Source organism: Neopelma chrysocephalum, unplaced genomic scaffold, assembly GCF_003984885.1.
Source record: "Neopelma chrysocephalum unplaced genomic scaffold, ASM398488v2 Primary Assembly neopelma1_65b, whole genome shotgun sequence".
NCBI lineage: Eukaryota > Metazoa > Chordata > Aves > Passeriformes > Pipridae > Neopelma > Neopelma chrysocephalum.
The window spans coordinates 4244899-4250901 of NW_020897723.1; the positions used below are offsets into that span (position 1 = coordinate 4244899).

Genomic DNA, 6003 nt, shown 5'->3' on the forward strand with positions numbered 1-6003 from the left:
CCTTAGAGTCCAATCCACATCACCAGGGTTTGCAAACACTGCTTCCTCTTTTAAGATCTTGCAGGATGAAGTACCGTACCAATACAGTTTAAACGGGAGTCCTTTGTTTCTTTTCTGCCATTTGGAGAGTACCTACCTGAGAACTGCCTGGGACTCTGGAGAGCTGAGGGTTCACTGACAGGCTGGAGCTGCAAAGCTGTACTGCAAACACCTGTGACCGAACTCTGAATTTACACAGCTCCTCTATTCTTACATCAGAACAGTATTCCAGGTTAGAACTTAAGATGCTAAACATGAAGAGATCATAGCGGACGGAGATAAAGCAGGAAGGGAGAGATACTAAATTCCTTAAAGGCTTTTACATGACAAAATTCTTGCAAAACTTGTTTAAAAGCTGAGAAGTTCAAATTTGCCACAGCAATTTCTTGCTTTGAGTTAGGAAACAGAGAGCGTATTGTTGGCCTTAAGTTTCCTCAGAGGCCATTTTCCTTTATCGGAAATGACATTTTTATATTATATGCTTTTGACTTCTTCAAGTGCCAAGTGAATCAGAGTTTATCAGCAATGAAGAAGTAATTCTGAGGTCTCTAAGATGTGAATGTCATATGGTCCATAATAACTGTCCAAAAGTATAGTCTGACTCAGCAGCTCCCACAGTAAACAGACAAAAGGTTACCTGGAATTTTATCCCACTCACTATGGGATTTCCATGGATTATGGCTAATTGCAGGGGGTTTATTCCACAGTAATTTAATTGTGTGTCAAAGGCCTGATTGAATTCAGAAGCTTATATTGACTCTTGACTAAAGTGTCAGTCCTCAGAATCATATACTCAGAAAATTTACAAAATGTACTGTGTTTTTTTTCAAACTCAGATAGGTTTCTTTTAATGATAAAAGTTCCTTTCATCTTGCATTGTAGGGTTAGGAAAAGATATTTCTTAAAAAAATGAAGCTCAGTGTATCCATCTTGATTTTTTTGTTTTCAGATTTTCTTTAGAGAAAGAAGTAAGAAAATCTTCTTACTTTCTTCTTTAGACAATACTTATGTAGCTCCATTTCCAGCAATGTGAATGCACAGTTATGATCAATTAGAAACAGAACTATTTCCTGCAGATAACAAAAATTGAATCAATCTCCTTTTCTCTGACAGAGGTGGTTTGTTGTTTTGTTGTGGTTTTTTTTCCCCAGGAGAAATATGAAAGCTTCTGGCAGATTAAACAAAAGAAAACTTGGTTGCAGGCATGCTTGTGGAACTAGTCTGTTGAGTAGGATGATGGTGTTATCAGAAATGTGCTTCTCAGAATGCGATTCTGTGAATATCTGTTGAGATCGTTGAGAGTTGTCAGTCTTTTTTTGAGCTGTGGAGAGCTACCACCAGCAAATTAGCATATATTTATTAAAAATTACTGGTTTTATTATTGTTACAAAAATGATCTTGGAGTGCAAAAATGCAATAGTATCTGATTCAATGAAATAACATAGAAACCGGATAACAATCATACAGGTGTACTGGAATACATTCCTTGAGAAGTACTGGGAGAAGAGTGAAGTCCTGGGCTTTTCACTAAGATCAAAGTCAAGTGAAAGAGAGTCTGGAGATGAACCCTGGAATTCTGTTCACTTGAGACGTTATAAAATCAGCAAGTGTCACTCTCATTTTATTCTCTTTCTCACCACATCAAAAGTTTCCAAGTTTTTCAAATTAACTTCTTCAATCAGCCCTGAATTATGGGGCTCTTGAAAAGAGATATTTTGTTTAGCTCAAGACAGTAGGATTAAAACCTGAGTGGTCATTGGGAAGTGTCTTTTCTAACACAACAAATTTGAAATACTTACAGTCTGAGGATGCTGCCTGTTACTTCATTATAGTTTAGACTGCAGTTATCTCCAGCTTTAAGGACAATCTTGGGATCTTACCTGGGTTTGTGTGTAGAAGTATTGATTCTTAAAATAGTATAAATATTAAGTTTAAAAAAAAGGTGGAAGGCTCTCTGAACTGTGTCATATTACTTTTCTTTTAGCTCACAAAAATCACAAGCTGTCTTTAAAGGTTTTTTACTGAACTGAGGCTTTAAAGGGCTAAATAGATATTACTGTTCAGTTTGCCTAAATGACTGTCAGAAGGAACCCTTTCCAATTTCAGTGCAGAAATGCTAAGGGCTAAAACGCTTTCCAGGGCTAATTTGAGGTTCCAGAGACATACAACATTCAAAAAGTAACTAGTCTGTTTTCTGTTCAACTCCTGGACTCTAAAATAATTTTTAGAAATGGCTGAACCAATTGCAGATATAAGTGTTCCTATATGGCTTGGAATTTCAGTATCCAGATTAGATATAGGAACACACTAGAGAAGATAGTAGACTTGCCCACGACTTTACTACTGCCCATGCTGAAATCTAACAACTTTTATGAACCACACTGCCAATGGAGAGGCTTTGAGGAAGATTCTGCCCCAGGAAATTGTCACAGAATATTTCTTCACAACTTAATTGTCCTTTACTTTAGCAGGGTCTACCAAGGCATAAACTTCTCAGAAGTTCAGTGAATAGACACTGCTGCAAATACAGGTTTCTGAACCCATCAAAGGGTTCTCCTTAGGATGTTGTGTGTTAATAACTACTATAATGACGGGAACTTTTTAGAAAGTTATTTTGCTACTTTGGGAGTGGGTGGAAGGGGAAGAGGTTCTGTGACAGTGCTCTCCTTGCCTGAGCCTAAATTTTGACCTAGGTTGTGATTTTGAGGCCTAGCCATCTGGAATGTAAGGGTTAATGTATTTATGTATGTGATTCTTGCTACTTTTGAAGATTTTCCAAAAGCTTATGCACAACTTTACTCACATTAATTTGGCTCTTGTACTTGCTAGAATGAAGCAAGTGCTAAGGCACTGTAAGAGAATCGTTGCCAATCTCTCTACTTAGAACTGAAACAAGATCACCAAACTGAAGAAGTATCAAATGGCAACTTTTTCCACCTGCTTCTACCCTTAGCCTCATCTGAACCCAGCTGTGAAAAATCTGTTTCCTGTGCACTCTCTAGAACCACCTACCCAGTTCAACAGATGTTCTTTATTTTTCTTTTTCCTCCAAATCACTGGTCTCAAAATTAGTTGTGCATCAGCTGTTTGTGCTTATATCCAAGTGGCCATACTTGCAACATGTTCTTTCCTGGATAGTGGATTAGCAATAACACTTTATTTTGTGCCAATTCATTATCTCTGAAGTGTTCTTACTGCAGCAAAATTTGAGTTTTGATTTGGTTTTAATGCATTTGCATTAGCCAAAACTCTTAGCACAGACATAGACAAGAAACTGAATCCAGGGAATTTCCCTGGAAAGAAATCTGCTAGGGCTTCCCATATAATTTGAAGGTGGTTACAGTTAACCATCACTTTTAAAACAAGCGTACAATTAAAAAGTGTGTGGGTATTTTTTTAAACTCCTTTTCATAACACTGGTGTATTGTAAACTGCATGAAATAAACCTGGTTTTTCCCTTTTAAAGTCTCATGTCTTAAATCTGGTTTTTTTCCAAATGCATTAATTAACAGTGTAATATCACTGGTAATTCCTAGTTTAGCACTTCAGATGTAAATTGTAGTTGCATATTTGTGCAGAGATTCAAAGCAGTAACATTCTCCTTTGTAAAGGAGATGTATCCTTTACTGCTGTCCCAAAGACTTGGTCACAAAAAAGTCATGTTTATTCAGATATATCAGCGGGGAAATTATTTTCCTTTGCAGTTGTTATGACTTTGCTGATCGTTCCAAGAGGAAATAGTTCTTTCTGGTATGGATATACATTTATACAAAAAAACCTGTACCAAGTTTTAACTAATCACTTTGCATCCATTTTCTTCACGCAGCTCACAAACCACCCTGCCTGATATCACAGATTTTAGAATTCACTACTTTGCTTTTTAATATAAATGCTTCTTTAGTCTGAAAAATGAAGCTAACCGAAATTGATGCTTTGCCAACAGAGTATAATAAATGTAAACAAGAAGCCACTTAGTACATGTTTGCTGCAAAAGTTTCAGAGAGAAATGGCTGAAGAAAGTAAATTATTAAGTACCAAGTACAGGTTTCTGAAATTATTCAGGAAGTTTGACAGCTGTGTCCTCTACAAGTATAGAAAAGTTCATAATTCAGTATTAGCATTGAGAAGACCATAGACTGCTGTTCTTTTCCAAACTGCCAGTAAGAACTTGAGAAGCTAAGACCCATGATTTTTAAAATCTTAAAGGCTGTACAGTTACATATGATGTGAATTTCATCTTAACAGTTTATTCAGTTTTAAATGTACATTCTAATATTTCCTTATATATCCAGCAACTTAAGTAAAATGGTGTCATTTTACTTAACTGATTTGCTGCATTTTAACTGCATTTTATTTAACTAAAATAAGTGCTAAGTACAAACATTGCTCTAATAGAAATTAACTAATAAATGTGTGCATCTGTATTTTTAACAGACTGTCTTACTAAAAGTATTTGCACTTTACAGTCAACCAGCACTACTTCCAACCCAAATTCCTACTCTTTGTATCTGTTGCTTCTACTGTCTTCACCACTGAGCAAACGTGAGAGCATGAAAGGGACAAGTGTGTACCTGAACTAGAAACCAGTTTATAAAGGGGATCTAACCAAGTAAGTAATTAACATCCTATTTGGATCTTTTAGAACTTTCAGAGTTTATCTGGAGCTAATTTTCCTCTCAGTCAGAAGTTTCACTTCAGAAAGATGAAAGTGACCCTGCATATTCATCTTTCAGTGGGCTGAGGTCTTGCCTGGTAGTAATAAACACATAGTCCATATTTATGTGATGTTCTCCAAGACTGCAGTCTTTGCAATTTCATGAGATAGATCTTGTCAGCCGAGTGGGAACAGTTTCCACTGCTTTGGGTAATATCACTGAAATTGCTGGGAAAGGTGCACGGGGGGGGGGGGTGTTTGTCCTGGGCCGCCGTGGACGTTTGCTGCCGGTGAAAGTTTTTTCAGCCAGAGGGACCTTCAGCACACGCTCTGACTAGGGCTGATTCAAATCTACGTGATTAGTTATTGAGACAGTCAATTCTAGAGTTACCAAGAAGCCCTTTGGACTGTAACAGTACCCAGCACGCAGTTCCAGAAGCACCGACACAGCGCAGGGCCCGGCTAGGCAGAGCATCCGGGACTAGAAATATTTCCATTAAAATTAGAAATATAACTCAAAGACGAGATCAGAATGTGACTCATACTCTGCCACTAAAAATGCGTTCTTCGAAACCGAAACCAAACAACCGCCCGCTAAAAACCCTCCAAAACCCGAAGAGACCCGAACCCCGCACGAGCATCACGTATCCAGCGCGCGGCCGGAGCCCACCCCGCCCCCTCCCATAGGCCGCGCCGCCTGCCCATCACCAGGGCAAGGGCCCATCCTCCAATCAGAAGCTCTGCTGAGCACAGTGGGCGGGGCTCGGGCAGACCGCGCGCTCCCGCCCGTTGTGGGACGGGGCGTTTTCAGCGTGCGGGCGGGTTCCGCAGCGCAGGAGGTGAAGGTTGCTTCAGTTTTCGGTCGGGACTGGCGAGAGCTAGGGGCGCGAGGAGGGAACGGTCCTGGGAGAGCCCCGCTTGGATTCCTGCCGGCGCTTCGTGCTCAGGCATCGTCCGGGCACCTCTGGGTCCTCTGTCGCGAGGGTGCGTAAAGCGTGGCGAGTGGCGGGCGGCGCGGACGGGTCGGGCCGAGGGACACAATAGTGCTGTCACGCTCCGCTCCCGGGCGAAAGGGAGGGAAACTCCGGCGTGGAGACAAAAGGGGGGGGGAGCGGGAACATCCGGGTCACTCGCGCGGCCTCGATCCGGGACACGCGCGGCGGCGGCGGCGGCTCTCGGTGAGGCCCGGCCGGGAGCGGGGCTGGGAATGGGAGCGGGGCCGGGAGCGAGGCCGGGAGCGGGGCGGGTGCGGGCAGGGCCGACGGCTCCTGCCTGCGGCGGGCCGGGCCGGGCCGGGCCCGGCGGCCGCG

At 41.6% G+C, this 6003-nt stretch overlaps 1 protein-coding gene across 4 annotated transcripts in view; it reads left to right on the plus strand.

Moving 5' to 3' along the window:
• The first annotated feature begins 5449 nt into the window (after positions 1–5449).
• UBE2I (ubiquitin conjugating enzyme E2 I) overlaps positions 5450–6003 on the plus strand; it is an 18026-nt gene continuing 17472 nt past the window's right edge. The window contains exon 1 of one of the 4 annotated variants that reach the window (XM_027684119.1): positions 5450–5677. The gene's annotated coding sequence lies outside the window, so the exon portion shown is untranslated. Of the gene's footprint in view, positions 5678–5742; positions 5872–6003 lie in introns of those variants that run through there. The other 3 variants (XM_027684120.1, XM_027684117.1, XM_027684118.1) reach the window with 3 other exon arrangements.